Source organism: Pseudophryne corroboree, chromosome 4, assembly GCF_028390025.1.
Source record: "Pseudophryne corroboree isolate aPseCor3 chromosome 4, aPseCor3.hap2, whole genome shotgun sequence".
Lineage (NCBI taxonomy): Eukaryota > Metazoa > Chordata > Amphibia > Anura > Myobatrachidae > Pseudophryne > Pseudophryne corroboree.
This window is the reverse complement of record NC_086447.1, coordinates 810574289-810595661: the sequence shown is the minus strand read 5'-3', so window position 1 is coordinate 810595661 and position 21373 is coordinate 810574289. Positions and strand designations below refer to the sequence as shown.

The following is a 21373-nucleotide window of genomic DNA, read 5'->3' as shown; positions in this document are numbered from 1 at the left end:
GCGTGGCCACGCCACTTGTACCCGTGGCCACGCCTCCTTTTCGGATTTGTACCGATTTTTATGTGTAAAATGTTGGAGGGTATGGAACCGGCCCTGAGCTTAGTACAGTACTTTAGTTTTTACCTGCAACTGCAATACACACCCCTAAGTGGCAATAGATAAGCCAATGTAATTATTGTTGTAAGGAACACACTGCTAGTAGATCTGGCTATCCCAGCAGCAGCACTCTGTTACCCACTAGTAACCAGGCGCCTCAGGAGACATAAAATCCACCTACACAAGGGAGGGAAAGACGAATGGGGAACTGTAGACTACCGAGTTTATAGCGATTAGCTGTGTCGCCGCTAGGGGGGGATGGCGAGCAGGACGTCACAACGGGCACACAGGAACTAGAGGGGTGTTGGTTTGGGAAAGCGGTCATCATGTCATGTCTGGGTGATTCTCCCTGTGTTGTGTACTGCAGTGTGATCAGCCTGTGCCAGTGATAAGGTAATGTGTACATACTACTGCGTTATACTGTAAGCTGCATGCTGCCAGCCGGGTGTCAGAGTCTTCCCATTACTTACACCGTTACTGCAGATGTATTGTTATGTATTAGCTGCTCTCTACCTTGCTGTGATCTCATTGTTACCTCTGTGGTATGTTGTAGATCTGCCCATTTGTTCTGTGTTTGGGCATCTGGTAAATCATATACATTGTCGTTCTCTGTAATTATTACTGTCCATATATGCTGTAATGTGTGATGCCTGTCTGTCAGCATAACCCCTTGTTAGTCAGAATGGTCTGATGGTGTATACACACATTTTCGTATTTTTATTGTGTAAGATGATTTTTGCTATAAACCTCTTCCCATTTTCTGCAAGTGCGTTTCAGTGTTGCTCGCCCAACACTAATATTTTGAAAAACCCATTAAAATCGGAAATGCCTTCCCCCCCTGCCGCCGGCCAGGTCACATACAGTAAATAGTCCCATCCTGTGAATGGAAATCTAGTTTTCCACTTAATTGCTATTCACACTCATTTTCTTCACTCACATTTATTGAGTATTGCATCTGTTCTGTCCAGCTTCACTCATCGGACGGTGCATATATAGGCACCCCACATAATAATAATAATTATACTTTATATGACGCCACAAGTGTTCCACAGTGCTGTACATACGGCAAACCGTAGTATATTACAGGGTAAACAGAACATTTCATTACATTATGGTAACCAGAAACATAAACAAAGCACAAGTAACAATTATCACCACAATTCTCAGTACACAATACAGCTGGGATGTAAGCGGAGTGAGGGAGTAATGGGTGTAAGGTGGAACCTGTCACCCATAGCAATGGCACTATTAGGGGACTGCAGCCGCTGGAAGAGATGAAGTTACGAGCATGAGGACATGCGGGGAAAACGGCCGCCGTGTAGGTAAATGCTGTCATTGAAGTGCAAGAGAAGAGGGCTGTGAGAACAGGAGGGAGGAAGACCCTGCTCGAGGAACTTACAGTCTGAGGGGTCTTTTGGATGTTTTATTGAAAAGGAGGCTTAACTCAAATCCAAGTTTGTAGTAATGTTCATGGGTTAGGTATGCTATACCGGTAGTCGGGATGCCGGCTGTCATATGGACCGACATTGAAGATCCCGATGGCGAAGGAGGTAAGTATTTTTACCCTCCTCTACTCCCTTACCCTAACGCTTCAGGGGTGCTAAGGTGGTTAGGGCTACCCCCCCACCCCCTGGTGTGGAGGCTAGGGATAACCCCCTGGGGGTGGCGGCTAGGGCTACCTCCCCTAGTGCCTAACCCTAATTCCCCCTGATCCTAGGGCCCTAACATACACCCCTATACTTACCTTTGGGATGTCGGCGGTCGGTCTTCCTGCGCTGGTCTCCCGAGTGGTGTCAGTGTTCCAGCGTCTGTCACATGACTGCCCGCACCCCGTCCATTAGGATGCTGACCGCATCCCACTTTCATGTGTATTTTATGTATAGTGGAGTATAGTAACAAAGTATAGTTATGACATGTGGTACATGTTTTCAGGGAAGGTGAACAATTGGCTTTGGTATCCCTTTTGATGTATACAGTAAGTTGTTATGGATAGAAACACAGAGACAGTAATGTGTGATGAGCCAGCAGCCGTGTTCTGCAGACATATTGCGTCTCCTTTCAGATCCAGATGGAGGAAGATGCGTTACTACCTGCTGGTGTGGGCCACTGAGAACCAGAAAGTTAAGGGCCCCATACACTACAACGATAATGCCCGATTTCGACCTTTCCGGCCGATAAATCGGATGAAAAGTGGCAAATCTGATGTGTCTTACATCTGATCCGCAGTCCCGTGAGCATCGGATCGGAGCCCCTAGATCGTTAGTGCTGCACTCGTGATATGTCTGTTCCCGCAGGCATGGCTGGGATCGCATAAGATGCATCGTATGTAAAAGGACCGCATACAGTGTATCTTATGCGATCCTGCCGCTCGGGAGGCTGCTGGACGGTTCAAGGGAAATGATGCGACATGAGGGTCAGACATGTCGCTGTAGTGTATGGGGCCCTTTAGCCTCATAGTGCTAGGTACTAATTGTGGGCCTAGGGTCTAATTCAGACCTGATCATAGCAGCAAATTTGTTAGCAGATAGGCAAAATCATGAGCACTGCAGGTGGGGCAGATATAATATGTGCAGAGAGAGTTAGATTTGAGTGGGGTGTGTTAAAACTGAAATCTAAATTGCAGTTAAAAAATAAAGCAGCCAGTATTTACCCTGCACAGAAACAAAATAACCCACCCAAATCTAACTCTCTCTGCACATGTTACATCTGCCCCCCCCTGCAGTGCACATGGTTTTGCCCAGCTGCTAACAAATTTGCTGCTACGATCAGGTCTGAATTAGGCCCTTAAATCACTAATAGGCCCTACACACTGGCCGACATCACTCAAATATATGAACGATCTCGTTCATTAATGAACGAGATACCGTTCATATCCTTAAGTGTGGAGGCACCAGCGATGAACGATGCGCAGCCCCGCGCTCGTTCATCGCTGGTGCCCCGTCGGCTGTGCATGCAGGCCAATATGGAAGATCTCATCCGTATTTGCCTGCACTGCTACAGAGACGGGTGACGGAGGGGGGGGGGAAGTTGGGATGGGGTGAAGAAACTTCACTCCCCCCGTCGAATGAGCGATCCTTACTGAATTAGCCCCTTTGTTACCAGACTGCCGCCTTTCCTGCACTGCTCGATTACGTATGAAAAGCCAGGACCTGGCCCACAGAAAAGGGTGTTGGATCAAGCGTCCACTTTTCCCCCCAAGTTAAGCACCCTCTACTACTGCATGCTTATGAGGTGTGTGCCTGCACTGTGTGGATATGTAATGCTTCTTCGTAAGTAAGGCCTCAGTAGTTCTGGTCATTGACATGGATAGCCTAAATTACTTCACAGACAGTGATACTGGGGTCGAGCCACTCCTATTCCAGAATTATTTGTGGTTAGGCTGAGGAATTACATACACCAGCTATCACAAGATACAATCCAAGTCTATAGACACGTTTTTTAATCTCTGGATCTCAAGGTCTATCATAATTGAGGCTATCTAAGAAACATAGTAATTAAACAATAATAATTGTCATCCATATACTGTATGTTTGTGGTTTTTCTTTTTGTCATGGTTTGAAACGTCTGTAGTTGTGTTTTAAAACACTGTATTGTTCTGTCAGTACAGTAATATCACATTGCGTTGGACATATACCCTCAGTGGACACGTTATCTGGAACAACTGCCTAGTACTGGGTAGGACCCCACTTCCTTTCCTACAAAACAGCATCAATGTTATTTGTAGTTTAGGGGGAAATAATTTGTTTTTCCAGCGGCTGCCACTGGATGGTCCTGACAGATGCTCCGTTCGGGCTGGAATAGCTGTGAAGGGACACATTTCAGCTCACCGCCTCCTGAGGTGGTGAGCTGAAATGTATGAAAAGTAGCTGTTTGGGCGCCCAGCCAGTAGTGTGGTTGAGTTTAGCTGCTTTACGTGGTTAAACTAATGGTGGGTACACACTGTGCGATACGCTCCATGAGCGTGTCCTTCCCTCCCTGGCCGCCTGACATTGTGCGTACACACTAAACGATACTGCAAACGATTTAGCTCAGTGACGTCACGTTGCATCCGGCCTGTACATGCAGTTTTGGCCGACATAGCCAAAATTTACCTGCATGCACGGTCGACAGAGGGGGTTAACGACCCCTGGGAACGCGCATTGGCTGTCATTTGCAGCATACACACTGCGCAATATTTTAGTCAATAGCGCTCAGAAGGGGGAAAATGAGCGATATTGACTAAAATATCGCACAGCGTGTATGCACTTTAATGGGCCCTACACACTGGCTGATTTGCCGCAGAGGTACCCGACGGCCAATACGGTCGACGGACGTCCCGGCGGCACTGTCTGTTTGTGTGTCTGTGTGAGTGAAAGGGGGAGTCACCCGGCCCCATAGCCCTGCATGCTAATATAGACAATATTGTCCATATTGGCTTACAGGTGTAAACGACCGCAGGGCCGCGCATCCTTTATTGTTGGTACCTACACACTGAAAGATATGAACAATTTCTCATTCATTACTGAACAAGATTGTTCATATCGGTTGCACACATCGGCCAGTGTGTAGGACCCTTAAGTCTGTTTGGGTGCGACATGCAAAAAAAAAAAAAATTCAATATTATCCCGAAATCTCTCGTTACTTCAGACGGGAGATCAGGTGCGAAAAAACAATGGAATCGCCCTCTTAGATCACATTTTATCCCAATTCTGGTGTTTGGTCTGAATAACAACTGAACCTTTTGACCATGTCTGTATGCTTTTATGCATTGAGTTACTTCCAAATGATTGGCAGGTGTACCTAATAATGTGGCCACTGACTGTATATCCACATATATAGAGGACTAGTAAATAGACCAGGCACCTGCTGGATCTCCTCAGCTCCACCCCTTCTTATCCTGTCCCACCCCATTATACTTGCCCCCTATTCCCAGTACTGTTCTGGTCTGTCCTGTCTCTGGTAGGAGCCTGCGGCGTGTGCCGTGTACACAACATGTGAGGTACTGTGCATGTAACATGACATAATTGCAGCCATGATGATGTCATTTCTATCAGCGGTCAGTTTAATTATATAGATGGCACAGTTAGCTTTCATATGAAGCTTTTAAAATGAGATTTGTCCTCTGTAAGACCGTTTCAGCTGGATTCCAAATGTGCCTCCGTGTTATAATTATCATTCTTTATATAGCACCAACTGTTGAATCATTCATGTTTATTTTCTACATCACTGGGACTTGCTCTACACTTCTCTACTGCTCAGACATAAACACAGGTTCATGCAAGAAGCCAGTTAGCTCATCAGTATGTGTTTTGTACATTGGGAGGAAACCGGAGGAAACCATGTTGTGTAAATGTGAAAATGTCATTGTTGCAATGTCCTGTATGTACTAATCTCTCTGCACAACTCTGTGGAAGCAATTGGCTCTGCATACATCTGTAATAATACATATATTAGTACAGGAGGATGTAAACTTTCATTAAAAAATGACATTTTATAATTAACCCTGTACCATATCTAATGGTTTGTGACGGACACCTTAGTACAGTGAAGATGTTTTCTCCCTCTGTGTGCTGATGTGATGTATAGTAATAACAATGTTACAAAGTATTGCTAAGTGACATGTCAACTTGCTGACAGAGTGCTGAGTCCTTTTGCTTGTTGAAACTTGTCTGACAAGGACACAAATAACCGGACGACCTCCTCAGAGCGACTGAATGTAGCAAAGCAGCTCAGTAAATTATTAGATACTAGTATGCCGGCACAAATTACCCTTCATTGTACAATGTAACATGCTTTTTATCCAATGAGAACAATTATGAATGCATTTTTGATCCAAGAGTCACATTGGAAGATAGTACTCATTAGAAGGGGCTGCATTTATAATTAACATTGAGCTTAAACATGCAAAATTCACAGAAAAGAAGACTATCTAAAAATTCCTCTGAAAGACAGCAGTGTGAGTACCATCCTATTTGGTTAGTGTAATCAGAGCCGTAACTAGACATTTCGGTGCCCTGTGCCATAAAGAGAATTGGTGACCCTTCCCCCTTCCGCTCCCCCCCGGCATATGCATAACAGGGATAGTGCACGCCGAAGATATAGGGGCATGGCTTCATGGTAAAGGAGCGTGGACACAGAATAGTACCAATTCACATTACACTGCACAGTAGTGTCCATTATTGAAATCATACCATACCACAATACCACTTATGCACATTACGCCAGGTAGGGCCCCTTACACACATTATGCCATGGTAGAGCCCCTTATACATGTTATGATTTGGTAGAGCCCTCTTATACATGTTACGCCAGGTAGAGCCCCCTTATACATGTTACGCCAGGCAGAGCCCCTTGTACACGTTACGCCAGGTAGAGCCCCTTATACACGTTACGCCAGGAAGAGCCCCTTATACACGTTACGCCAGGTAGAGCCCCTTACACACGTTACGCCAGGTAGTCCCCTATACATATTACGCCAGACAGAGCCCCCTATACACATTACGCCAGGTAGAGCCACTTACATCCCCTCCCCCCCATCCTTAGGGTGTAGTATACTGTAGTGCAGTGTACTACTATAGTGTGTGTAGATACTTACATTATTATTTTGTCCCTTCTGCGCTTCTGCCAGCTCCTGGCCCTTAACTCCCTCTGTACACTGTCTGCAGGACAAGAGAGGGTTGGGGGGATTTGTCCAGTGCTGACTGCTCCATTACTGTATATGCAGCTACCAGAGAGTGGGAGCTTGGGGCTGCGGGCATTAGATGCAGGGTGCGGGAGGAGCGGCTGTCAGCGGAGCACACAAGGGCAATAGGTGGCAAATCGGGGTGTATGTGGAAGGTGCGCCCACAGGGCAAATGCACTGTTGGTAAAGCAGCATCTAGTTACAGCCCTGTGTGTAATACATCTTGCCCAATATTTCTAGTTACACTTTCCCTCCATCATCTCTGTAGCAACACTCCCACCCGTAACCTCTGCAGTTGTAGTATATCCCCCCCCCATCACCTCTGTAGTAGTATTATATTCCTCCCCATGACCTCTGTAGCGCCACTCCCCACCCATAGTAGTAGTAGTAGTAGTAGTAGTAGTAGTATCATCATCATCACATCTCTGGCACCACTCCCCACCCATCTCCTCTGTTGTAGTAGTATATTTCCCTCCCCCATCACCTCTGCAGTAGTAGTATATTCCCCCCTCTCCTCTGTAGCCCACTCCCCACCCATCACCTATGTAGTAGTATATTCCCATCACCTCTGTAGTAATATATTCCCTTCCCCCATCACCTCTGTAGCGCCTCTACACACCCATCACCTCTGTAGTAATATAATCCTCTCTCCCATCACCTCTGTGGCGCCACTCCCCACCCATCACCTCTACAGTAGTAGTATATTCCCCTCCCTCATCACCTCTGTAGCACCACTACCCACCCATCACCTCTGTAGTAGTAGTATAATCCCCTCCCCCCACAACATCTGTGGCGCCACTCCGCACACATCACCTCTGTAGTAATAGTATATTCCCCTCCCCATCACCTCTGTAGATCCACTACCCACACATCACATCTGTAGTTGTATATCCGCCACATTTGTCTACTTATAAATCTTGCCATCAGTGCGTTTAGCCACTCCCTCATTACCACCCAGTCACTGCCCAGCAGCGCCCCTCGCATTTCTACGTGCATCCAAATCTGTATTGTTACTCTGTATGCACAAAATCCTAAATCTTGAGGCATGTGCAGATGAAATATCAGGCCCTAAACCTCTTACAAACCATTCTGTAAAAGTTGTCAACCCTCCAGTTCCCAACACATCATGGGGTCGATTCAATTCAGCAACAGTTGAATAGCGCCGGGAATTAGCTCACCCCGGGGGGTGAGAGAAGAAAACCGACAAAAGGGCTGCCGCAAGGCTGATTCTGTCGGGAATCAGCATCGCCGTGGGTAGTTAAGTCGGAGAATGCCCGTTCTTCCGACAAAACAACCTGTTTAGTCCGCGAGAACGGGCATTCGCCGACTTAACTTTAGCTGAATTGAATAGCGTCGGGAGCTAATTCCCGGCGCTATTCAACTGTCGCTGAATTGAATCGACCCCCATGTTTTAAGGATTTCTGTGTATGGAAGCCATTGGGATAGTTACTGACCCAGCAAAATGATTAACTCATCTGTGCACAAAACATAACCCCGCTGGGGATACTCTAGGCCTGGAGTTGAGAACCCCTGCTCTAAAGGAACATGGACGAAATATTACAAGTGTTACCAAATGGAAATTAGGTGTCTTTGGCAGGTATTCAATCACCAATAAGTGAGACGTTCACTTAATCTTAGTGGACAGTGTTGTCCCTCTTGGAATTAATAAAAACCCTATTTTCTCTGACGTCCTAGTGGATGCTGGGAACTCCGTAAGGACCATGGGGAATAGCGGCTCCGCAGGAGACGGGGCACAAAAGTAAAGCTTTAGGACTACCTGGTGTGCACTGGCTCCTCCCCCTATGACCCTCCTCCAAGCCTCAGTTAGATTTTTGTGCCCGAACGAGAAGGGTGCACACTAGGGGCTCTCCTGAGCTGCTTAGTGAAAAGTTTAGTTTTAGGTTTTTTTATTTTCAGTGAGACCTGCTGGCAACAGGCTCACTGCATCGAGGGACTAAGGGGAGAAGAAGCGAACTCACCTGCGTGCAGAGTGGATTGGGCTTCTTAGGCTACTGGACACCATTAGCTCCAGAGGGATCGAACACAGGCCCAGCCATGGAGTCCGGTCCCAGAGCCGCGCCGCCGGCCCCCTTACAGAGCCAGAAGCAAGAAGAGGTCCGGAAAATCGGCGGCAGAAGACATCCTGTCTTCACCAAGGTAGCGCACAGCACTGCAGCTGTGCGCCATTGCTCCTCAGCACACTTCACACTTCGGTCACTGAGGGTGCAGGGCGCTAGGGGGGGGCGCCCTGAGCAGCAATAAAAACACCTTGGCTGGCGAAAATACATCACATATAGCCCCCAGGGCTATATGGATGAATTTTAACCCCTGCCAGATTACACTGAAAAACGGGAGAAAAGGCCGCCGAGAAAGGGGCGGAGCCTATCTCCTCAGCACACTGGCGCCATTTTTCCTCACAGCTCCGTTGGAGGGAAGCTCCCTGGCTCTCCCCTGCAGTCACTACACTACAGAAAGGGTTAAAAAAGAGAGGGGGGCACTAATTAGGTGCAGTATAAACAATACAGCAGCTATAAGGGGAAAAACACTTATATAAGGTTATCCCTGTGTATATATATATAGCGCTCTGGTGTGTGCTGGCAAACTCTCCCTCTGTCTCCCCAAAGGGCTAGTGGGGTCCTGTCCTCTATCAGAGCATTCCCTGTGTGTGTGCTGTGTGTCGGTACGTTTGTGTCGACATGTATGAGGAGGAAAATTATGTGGAGGCGGAGCAAATTGCCTGTAATAGGGATGTCACCCCCTAGGGGGTCGACACCTGAGTGGATGAACTGCTGGAAGGAATTACATGACAGTGTCAGCTCTTTACAAAAGACAGTGATTGACATGAGACAGCCGGCTACTCAGCTTGTGCCTGTCCAGACGTCTCATAGGCCGTCAGGGGCTCTAAAGCGCCCGTTACCTCAGATGGCAAATACAGACGCCGACACGGATACTGACTCCAGTGTCGACGGTGAAGAGACAAATATGACTTCCAGTAGGGCCACACGTTACATGATTGAGGCAATGGAAAATGTTTTACACATTTCTAATAATACGAGTACCACCAATAGGGGTATTATGTTCAGTGAGGAAAAACTACCTGTAGTTTTCCTGAATCTGAGAAATTAAATGAGGTGTGTGATGAAGCGTGGGTTTCCCCCGATAAAAAAACTAATTTCTAAAAAGTTATTGGCATATATCCTTTCCCGCCAGAGGTTAGGGTGCGTTGGGAAACACCCCCTAGGGGGGATAAAGCGCTCACACGCTTGTCAAAACAAGGGCTCTACCCTCTCCTGAGATGGCCGCCCTTAAGGATCCTGCTGATAGAAAGCAGGAGGGTATCCTAAAATGTATTTACACACATACTGGTGTTATACTGCGACCAGCAATCGCCTCAGCCTGGATGTGCAGTGCTGGGTTGGCGTGGTCGGATTCCCTGACTGAAAATATTGATACCCTAGATAGGGACAGTATATTATTGCCTGTAGAGCATTTAAAAGATGCATTTCTATATATGGGTGATGCACAGCGGGATATTTGCCGACTGGCATCAAGAGTAAGTGCGCTGTCCATTTCTGCCAGAAGAGGGTTATGGACACGACAGTGGTCAGGTGATGTGGATTCCAAATGGCATATGGAAGTATTGCCTTATAAAGGGGAGGAGTTATTTGGGGTCGGTCTTTCAGACCTGGTGGCCACGGCAACAGCTGGGAAATCCACGTTTTTACCCCAGGTCGCCTCTCAACATAAGAAGACGCCGTATTATCAGGCGCAGTCCTTTCGTTCCCATAAGGGCACGTGGGCAAAAGGTTCCTCATTTCTGCCCCGTGACAGAGGGAGAGGGAAACGGCTGCAGAAATCAGCCAGTTCCCAGGAACAGAAGCCCTCTCCCGCCTCTGCCAAGCCCTCAGCATGACGCTGGGGCTTTACAAGCAGACAGGGAGGCAGTGTTGGAAGCCATTCACAAGCTGTATTCCCAGCAGGTGATAATTAAGGTACCCCTTCTGCAACAGGGAAAGGGGTATTACTCCACACTGTTGTGGTACCGAAGCCGGACGGCTCGGTGAGACCGATTTTAAATCTAAAATCTTTGAACACTTACATACAGAGGTTCAAATTCAAGAGAAGGGGACTACATGGTGTCTCTGGACATCAAGGATGCTTACCTTCATGTCCAAATTTACCCTTCTCACCAAGGGTACCTCAGGTTTGTGGTACAGAACTGTCACTATCAGTTTCAGACGCTGCCGTTTGGATGGTCCACGGCACCCCGGGTCTTTACCAAGGTAATGGCCGAAATGATGATACTCCTTCGAAGGAAGGGAGTTTTAGTTATCCCTTACTTGGACGATCTCCTGATAAGGGTAAGATTCTGGGAACAGTTGGAGGTCGGTGTAGCACTATCTCAGGTAGTGTTGCGACAGCACGATTGGATTCTCAATATTCCAAAATCGCAGCTGGTTCCGACGACTCGTCTTCTGTTCCTAGGGATGATTCTGGACACAGTTCAGAAAAAGGTGTTTCTCCCGGAGGAGAGAGCCAGGGAGTTATCCGAGCTAGTCATGAACCTCCTAAAACCGAGCCAAGTCTCAGTGCATCAATGCACAAGGGTTCTGGGAAAAATGGTAGCTTCCTACGAAGCAAAGCCATTCGGCAGATTCCACGCAAGAACTTTCCAGTGGGACCTGCTGGACAAATGGTCCGGGTCGCATCTTAAGATGCATCAGCGGATAACCCGGTCACCAAGGACAAGGGTGTCCCTCCTGTGGTGGTTGCAGAGTGCTCATCTTCTAGAGGGCCGCAGAGTCGGCATTCAGGACTGGGTCCTGGTGACCACGGATGCCAGCCTGCGAGGCTGGGGAGCAGTCACACAGGGAAAAAATTTCCAGGGCTTATGGTCAAGCCTGGAGACATCATTTCACATAAATATCCTGGAGCTAAGGGCCATTTACAATGCTCTCAGCTTAGCAAGACCTCTGCTTCAAGGTCAGCCGGTGTTGATCCAGTCGGACAACATCACGGCAGTCACCCATGTAAACAGACAGGGTGGCACAAGAAGCAGTCAATGGCAGAAGCTGCAAGGATTCTTCGCTGGGCGGAAAATCATGGGATAGCACTGTCAGCAGTATTCATTCCGGGAGTGGACAACTGGGAAGCAGACTTCCTCAGCAGGCACGGCCTCCACCCGGGAGAGTGGGGTCTTCACCCAGAAGTCTTCCACATGATTGTAAACCATTGGGAAAAACCAAAGGTGGACATGATGGCGTCCCGCCTAAACAAAAAATTGGACAGGTATTGCGCCAGGTCAAGGGACCCTCAGGCAATAGCTGTGGACGCTCTGGTAACACCGTGGGTGTACCAGTCAGTGTATGTGTTCCCTCCTCTTCCTCTCATACCAAAAGTACTGAGAATTATAAGACGGAGGGGAGTAAGAACTATACTTGTGGCTCCGGATTGGCCAAGAAGGACTTGGTACCCGGAACTTCAAGAGATGCTCACGGAGGACCCGTGGCCTCTACCTCTAAGAAGGGACCTGCTCCAGCAAGGACCCTGTCTATTCCGAGACTTACAACAAAAGGGAGAGAAGAAGACTCTTTTGTGGGTGCACTCTTGTATGTTTAAGAGGTCTCAGAAGAGACAATAAGTAAAGATTATAAATGAATTTTTAAATATAACTTTTATTAACAATAATTGATAAAATAGTAGAGTTTACTGTCAAAAATTGGAGGTAGGGGTGGGGGGAAGGGTGGGGGGGAGTTGGGGAAAAGAAAGGGGGAACACAGAACGAATTAATTACAGTGTAAATACTGAATATTGTTCTGGAATGACTGGGTGCGATAATAACAGCTGGAGACCCTGAAAATTGAAGCGTTTTATTCTCTCATGAGCGATGATGAGGAGACAGATGGGATGATTAAAGATGGAATGAGCAAGATGAATCTGCTGTCAGTGTTAGACGCTGAGCAAAACCGTCCAGGAATTTCTACTAAACTGAGTATTCCTCGAGAGTCTCCCACTCGAGTACTGACCCAGCCCTACACTGCTTAGCTTCCAAGATCGGAAGGATTCGGGCGTTACCAGTGTGGTATGATAGTAGAAAAAATATTAGATATCGAGGGCTCGAGAATCACTGATGAGAGTTCACGAAAATGGAGAAATAAGAGAAAAGAAAAGACAAGAGAATGGGTGGAGGAGGAAAATAGGGGATCTGCTGCCACCGTTAGACCGGGATAATTACCCCTGAATCAGTGGTGAGAGTCCTGAAGATAGTATAAAGTGAGGAAAAGGAAACGATACTGATAGGTAAAAAATTTTTTTTTGAGATTGGTTGATAGACAATGGGCTGCTTGATTGCAGGATGCTGATAGTACCTATGATAAAGGTACTAGGTGTGATAAAAAGCAATTTGTACACAATTAGCAGTCAAATAAATTGATTAGACCCATACATAACCATCAATTTGCTACTATCAGATTATTACAATTATACCAAAATGGTATCAGGTGGAAAAAGAAGGAGAAAATGAACAACAATTTCTTATTTGTGTTCCGCTGTATGCAGAGCTGCAGAAATACTATATAATATGATTGCAAGATGCTGATAGTACCTATGATAAAGGTACTTGGTGTGATAAAGAGCAATTGTACACAATTAGCAGATAATTAAATTGATTGGAACCATGCATCACCATCAATTTGATGCTGACAGATTATTGCACATTGTACCAAAATGGTATCAGGTGAAAAGAGAAAGAGATAATGAACAACAGTTGATTATACAGAGCTGCAGCAATGCTATATAATACGCAGTATAGAGGATAGTGATAAATTGCTCAGCCAAATGATTAGATCAATATTAATGACTGAAAATAAAGGTTTAAACAGTATCCTATGTGGTATTAAGCCGCTAAATGCCGACTATCTGTAAAACGGGTACTTGCAAAAAACAGCTTGATGAATGCTATTATCAAATATAAATATGCAAAAAGATGCTGATATTGAGCAGATATTACCCGGAATTGTATGGAACGATCAGTCACTAATATGAGCAGGATACTTTCTGAGTGCGGAATGTCCGTGTCAAAGTCCAGGCAAATTGAAGATGCAGGATACACTGGTTCCCAGGAGCTGAGCAGTTCGTTTATAGCCGCACTGCCGATCAAAGTACCTGATGTATTGTGGAGACGTGGTCAGGTTGGCTGAGGAGAAGAGAGACACAATGTTCCTGGTCCCATCGCGGCAGTATCTAGCGGCGGCGGGTTGATGCAGCGGCTGCTGGGGAAAGAGCGGCTCGTGGTTCAGGATGTCCGGAATCAGCTGTCACACCCAGGCAGTGGGGGTAGGGAACGGAAAACTAGTTTCACCCGTTCACCGGGCTTGATCACTTCCTGTTCCCAGAGGGGATAGTGCAGGCTTTATCTTGCAAGGGAGCTGGTCGTTGTCCAATCAAAAGGGAGGCGTGTCCTGTGTTTGTAAATTGCTGCACAGGTGGAACGGTTGTTCTGTTTAGTATTGGTTCCCTATTATGCTTGCAATTAGTGGCCCATTGCACAAAAGGAAAAAACAGAGAATATGTGTGAGAAATATACAAGGTTATTAGATAAAAAATGAGCATCTTGCTTATTATATAAGTGGACATAGTGAAAAAATGGAAATAAAAATAAAAATAAATAAAAATAAAATGGGGAAAATTAGCAAAAAAGAATAAATGAATGAAAATAATAATAATAAAATTGAAGCTTTCACAAATTGTTTATGAAATATTTAGATGATAAGAATAGATTAAATTTAAGTATAATAAATGATAATTGCTGGAAAAATATGTTAGGACAGCATATCTTGTCTGGAGTTATAAACAAACACGTTGTAAACATTGCATGAGGATATTCATAAATATGTTAATTTGGATTAATAATGCAAGTGACGTCGATGGAAGTGGTGGGAATGATTATGAGAAAGGATGGTATGGAAAGGATGGGGAGTGAGGTGGAAAGGAATGGGGGGGATGGAGTGGGGGGGGGGGAAAGGCGGGGGAGAGAGGGGGAAGGGGGGAGGGGGTTTAAGATTGTGGGGTGTTGGGATATGGTTGGGGTGTTGTGGTTTGCAGTGTGGTGGGAATGTGTGTGTGGTGTCGAAGGTGATGATCCTGTGTGGGCGAGAAGTATAATGATATGGTGAGATGAGGAAGGGGGGTAGAGATGTAAGGGATAGGAGTGGGTTGACAATGGGAGTGCTGTGTGGAAACGTGTTAGTAGGTTGTGAAATATGTCGGAATTTGCTGGGTCACTGTAATGGGATGGATGTGAGGTGCATGTGAATGGACTGCGGATGTGATGGTGCCGAGTATGTGGTGGAGGTGGGCGTGAAAGTGCTGATGAAAGAAGGGTGAATGTGATGTGTTATGAATAGGGGTGTACTGGATGTGAGTGTACTGAGGGGTGTAAGGGAAGGAAGCGAGGACACTTGATGGGTGCTATATAGAAAGTAGGTTACAGAAATGCACTGTAATTGATGTATTCATTCAGACCCAATGGTTTGAGACAACCTAACCTGAAAGTCCATTCACTTTCCTTCTTAATAAGTTCTTTGCTTAAGTCACCACCGCGTATGCCTAGATGGACCCTATCTAGGCCAAAGGCGCGCATATCACTTGGTGAGTCATGATGTGCAGCATGGTGGTGTCTGGCTACTGATGTTAGTTTTTTGCCTTTTTGAAGATCTGACGATGAGTTGCGAATGGAGCCCATATGTTCTAAAATCCTAGTTTTGAATTTTCTAGTCGTCATGCCTACATATCGTTGATTGCAAGGACAGGTTAGACAATAGACTACTCCTTGTGTGTCGCAGTTGAAGAAGTGTTGTATGGAAATATCCTTGCCATGTCTGTCCTTGACACAGTCAGTTATCTGTATCTGTGGGCAAGCCTTACATTGCCCACATGGAAAGGATCCCTTAGGGAGTTTGGATTTGGTCATTTCACGTGAAAAATGGCTCTGAACCAACGTGTCTTTGATGTTCTTAGATCTCCTCCAACTGATTTGTAAAGTGGGATCCAATAAAGGTGATAACTCTGGATCCAGATGTAGGACAGGTAGATGTTTCTGAATGGCCTTTTTTAGTAGACGCCATTCGGGACAGAAGGTCCCTACAAATCGAATCTTGGTGTCAGCCTTTTGTTCTTGGAGTTTGTCCTGGAAGATCAGGGATTCCCTGTTGGTTTTTGAAATAGATTGTTGAGCTCTCTTCAGAGAGCGTTTACTGTATCCCCGAGCTTGTAACCTGGTCATAAGTTCTCTGCTTTTCTGTTTGAACACCTTCTCCTCTGTGCAGTTGCGTCTAAGACGAAGAAATTCCCCTTTTGGGATGTTTTCAATAGTAGGTGGGAAATGTGAGCTTGTTTGGTGCAATATACTGTTTGTGGCTGTATCCTTACGAAAGAGTTCTGTAACCAAAGTCCCACTTGTTGTCTTGTAGATATTCAAGTCCAAAAAAGATATCTTGTCTCTGCTGATTGAGTGAGTGAGAAAAATGTTCAAATCGTTTACATTGAGGATGTTAATGAAGTCCAACAGGAGTTTCTCATCTCCTTCCCAGATCACAAAGATATCATCAATATATCTCAGCCAATTGATGATATGTTTTGTGTAGATATGATTATCATCGTTGAAGACTATTGTTTGTTCCCACCAGCCGAGGAACAGGTTGGCGTATGTGGGTGCACAGGCTGCACCCATTGCTGTTCCCCGAATTTGCTGAAAAAATTGGTCACCAAAGGTGAAATAATTTTTATTGAGAACAAAACTCAACATTTCACATAGGAAATCATGAAATACATTTTTTTCTTCCATATCCAGGAAGAATTTGGTGGCTTGTATTCCTTGTGAGTGTGACTAGGATACAGCTGTATCCTAGTCACCTTAGATGTGGAAGCCCTGTATAGCAGTATTTCACACTCGCAAGGAATACAAGCCACCAAATTCTTCCTGGATATGGAAGAAAAAAATGTATTTCATGATTTCCTATGTGAAATGTTGAGTTTTGTTCTCAATAAAAATTATTTCACCTTTGGTGACCAATTTTTTCAGCAAATTCGGGGAACAGCAATGGGTGCAGCCTGTGCACCCACATACGCCAACCTGTTCCTCGGCTGGTGGGAACAAACAATAGTCTTCAACGATGATAATCATATCTACACAAAACATATCATCAATTGGCTGAGATATATTGATGATATCTTTGTGATCTGGGAAGGAGATGAGAAACTCCTGTTGGACTTCATTAACATCCTCAATGTAAACGATTTGAACATTTTTCTCACTCACTCAATCAGCAGAGACAAGATATCTTTTTTGGACTTGAATATCTACAAGACAACAAGTGGGACTTTGGTTACAGAACTCTTTCGTAAGGATACAGCCACAAACAGTATATTGCACCAAACAAGCTCACATTTCCCACCTACTATTGAAAACATCCCAAAAGGGGAATTTCTTCGTCTTAGACGCAACTGCACAGAGGAGAAGGTGTTCAAACAGAAAAGCAGAGAACTTATGACCAGGTTACAAGCTCGGGGATACAGTAAACGCTCTCTGAAGAGAGCTCAACAATCTATTTCAAAAACCAACAGGGAATCCCTGATCTTCCAGGACAAACTCCAAGAACAAAAGGCTGACACCAAGATTCGATTTGTAGGGACCTTCTGTCCCGAATGGCGTCTACTAAAAAAGGCCATTCAGAAACATCTACCTGTCCTACATCTGGATCCAGAGTTATCACCTTTATTGGATCCCACTTTACAAATCAGTTGGAGGAGATCTAAGAACATCAAAGACACGTTGGTTCAGAGCCATTTTTCACGTGAAATGACCAAATCCAAACTCCCTAAGGGATCCTTTCCATGTGGGCAATGTAAGGCTTGCCCACAGATACAGATAACTGACTGTGTCAAGGACAGACATGGCAAGGATATTTCCATACAACACTTCTTCAACTGCGACACACAAGGAGTAGTCTATTGTCTAACCTGTCCTTGCAATCAACGATATGTAGGCATGACGACTAGAAAATTCAAAACTAGGATTTTAGAACATATGGGCTCCATTCGCAACTCATCGTCAGATCTTCAAAAAGGCAAAAAACTAACATCAGTAGCCAGACACTACCATGCTGCACATCATGACTCACCAAGTGATATGCGCGCCTTTGGCCTAGATAGGGTCCATCTAGGCATACGCGGTGGTGACTTAAGCAAAGAACTTATTAAGAAGGAAAGTGAATGGACTTTCAGGTTAGGTTGTCTCAAACCATTGGGTCTGAATGAATACATCAATTACAGTGCATTTCTGTAACCTACTTTCTATATAGCACCCATCAAGTGTCCTCGCTTCCTTCCCTTACACCCCTCAGTACACTCACATCCAGTACACCCCTATTCATAACACATCACATTCACCCTTCTTTCATCAGCACTTTCACGCCCACCTCCACCACATACTCGGCACCATCACATCCGCAGTCCATTCACATGCACCTCACATCCATCCCATTACAGTGACCCAGCAAATTCCGACATATTTCACAACCTACTAACACGTTTCCACACAGCACTCCCATTGTCAACCCACTCCTATCCCTTACATCTCTACCCCCCTTCCTCATCTCACCATATCATTATACTTCTCGCCCACACAGGATCATCACCTTCGACACCACACACACATTCCCACCACACTGCAAACCACAACACCCCAACCATATCCCAACACCCCTACACCCCACAATCTTAAACCCCCTCCCCCCTTCCCCCTCTCTCCCCCGCCTTTCCCCCCCCCCCCCACTCCATCCCCCCCATTCCTTTCCACCTCACTCCCCATCCTTTCCATACCATCCTTTCTCATAATCATTCCCACCACTTCCATCGACGTCACTTGCATTATTAATCCAAATTAACATATTTATGAATATCCTCATGCAATGTTTACAACGTGTTTGTTTATAACTCCAGACAAGATATGCTGTCCTAACATATTTTTCCAGCAATTATCATTTATTATACTTAAATTTAATCTATTCTTATCATCTAAATATTTCATAAACAATTTGTGAAAGCTTCAATTTTATTATTATTATTTTCATTCATTTATTCTTTTTTGCTAATTTTCCCCATTTTATTTTTATTTATTTTTATTTTTATTTCCATTTTTTCACTATGTCCACTTATATAATAAGCAAGATGCTCATTTTTTATCTAATAACCTTGTATATTTCTCACACATATTCTCTGTTTTTTCCTTTTGTGCAATGGGCCACTAATTGCAAGCATAATAGGGAACCAATACTAAACAGAACAACCGTTCCACCTGTGCAGCAATTTACAAACACAGGACACGCCTCCCTTTTGATTGGACAACGACCAGCTCCCTTGCAAGATAAAGCCTGCACTATCCCCTCTGGGAACAGGAAGTGATCAAGCCCGGTGAACGGGTGAAACTAGTTTTCCGTTCCCTACCCCCACTGCCTGGGTGTGACAGCTGATTCCGGACATCCTGAACCACGAGCCGCTCTTTCCCCAGCAGCCGCTGCATCAACCCGCCGCCGCTAGATACTGCCGCGATGGGACCAGGAACATTGTGTCTCTCTTCTCCTCAGCCAACCTGACCACGTCTCCACAATACATCAGGTACTTTGATCGGCAGTGCGGCTATAAACGAACTGCTCAGCTCCTGGGAACCAGTGTATCCTGCATCTTCAATTTGCCTGGACTTTGACACGGACATTCCGCACTCAGAAAGTATCCTGCTCATATTAGTGACTGATCGTTCCATACAATTCCGGGTAATATCTGCTCAATATCAGCATCTTTTTGCATATTTATATTTGATAATAGCATTCATCAAGCTGTTTTTTGCAAGTACCCGTTTTACAGATAGTCGGCATTTAGCGGCTTAATACTACATAGGATACTGTTTAAACCTTTATTTTCAGTCATTAATATTGATCTAATCATTTGGCTGAGCAATTTATCACTATCCTCTATACTGCGTATTATATAGCATTGCTGCAGCTCTGTATAATCAACTGTTGTTCATTATCTCTTTCTCTTTTCACCTGATACCATTTTGGTACAATGTGCAATAATCTGTCAGCATCAAATTGATGGTGATGCATGGTTCCAATCAATTTAATTATCTGCTAATTGTGTACAATTGCTCTTTATCACACCAAGTACCTTTATCATAGGTACTATCAGCATCTTGCAATCATATTATATAGTATTTCTGCAGCTCTGCATACAGCGGAACACAAATAAGAAATTGTTGTTCATTTTCTCCTTCTTTTTCCACCTGATACCATTTTGGTATAATTGTAATAATCTGATAGTAGCAAATTGATGGTTATGTATGGGTCTAATCAATTTATTTGACTGCTAATTGTGTACAAATTGCTTTTTATCACACCTAGTACCTTTATCATAGGTACTATCAGCATCCTGCAATCAAGCAGCCCATTGTCTATCAACCAATCTCAAAAAAAAATTTTTTACCTATCAGTATCGTTTCCTTTTCCTCACTTTATACTATCTTCAGGACTCTCACCACTGATTCAGGGGTAATTATCCCGGTCTAACGGTGGCAGCAGATCCCCTATTTTCCTCCTCCACCCATTCTCTTGTCTTTTCTTTTCTCTTATTTCTCCATTTTCGTGAACTCTCATCAGTGATTCTCGAGCCCTCGATATCTAATATTTTTTCTACTATCATACCACACTGGTAACGCCCGAATCCTTCCGATCTTGGAAGCTAAGCAGTGTAGGGCTGGGTCAGTACTCGAGTGGGAGACTCTCGAGGAATACTCAGTTTAGTAGAAATTCCTGGACGGTTTTGCTCAGCGTCTAACACTGACAGCAGATTCATCTTGCTCATTCCATCTTTAATCATCCCATCTGTCTCCTCATCATCGCTCATGAGAGAATAAAACGCTTCAATTTTCAGGGTCTCCAGCTGTTATTATCGCACCCAGTCATTCCAGAACAATATTCAGTATTTACACTGTAATTAATTCGTTCTGTGTTCCCCCTTTCTTTTCCCCAACTCCCCCCCACCCTTCCCCCCACCCCTACCTCCAATTTTTGACAGTAAACTCTACTATTTTATCAATTATTGTTAATAAAAGTTATATTTAAAAATTCATTTATAATCTTTACTTATTGTCTCTTCTGAGACCTCTTAAACATACAAGAGTGCACCCACAAAAGAGTCTTCTTCTCTCCCTTTTGTTGTATGTCTTACCACTGACTCAGGGTGCACCACCAAACTCAAGATAACATTAGAAAACTCAGATTTTCTCGTTGTATTATGTATTTTGGTTCTAACAATATCTATTAGATACCTTACCATTCTCCAGTGCGGTATACCCCCAATACATTCATCTATTCCGAGACTTACCGCGGCTGCGTTTAACGGCAGGGCGGTTGAACGCCGGATCCTGAAGGAAAAAGGCATTCCGGATGAAGTCATCCCTACCCTGATCAAGCCAGGAAGGATGTAACCGCAAAGCATTATCACCGCATTTGGCGAAAATATGTTGCGGGGTGCGAGGCCAGTAAGGCCCCAATGGAGGAA

The 21373-nt window shown here is 44.9% G+C and overlaps 1 protein-coding gene and 2 pseudogenes across 3 annotated transcripts in view; 2 read left to right on the top strand and 1 right to left on the bottom strand.

Moving 5' to 3' along the window:
• The first annotated feature begins 293 nt into the window (after positions 1-293).
• Positions 294-21373, top strand: part of CEP68 (centrosomal protein 68) — a 93588-nt gene continuing 72508 nt past the window's right edge. For 2 of the 3 annotated variants that reach the window (XM_063918422.1, XM_063918421.1), the window contains exon 1: positions 294-489. The gene's annotated coding sequence lies outside the window, so the exon portion shown is untranslated. Of the gene's footprint in view, positions 490-5056; positions 5075-21373 lie in introns of those variants that run through there. The other variant, XM_063918424.1, reaches the window with a different exon arrangement.
• On the bottom strand, positions 12735-12853 carry LOC134912304 (5S ribosomal RNA; annotated as a pseudogene).
• Positions 20501-20619, top strand: LOC134912303 (5S ribosomal RNA; annotated as a pseudogene).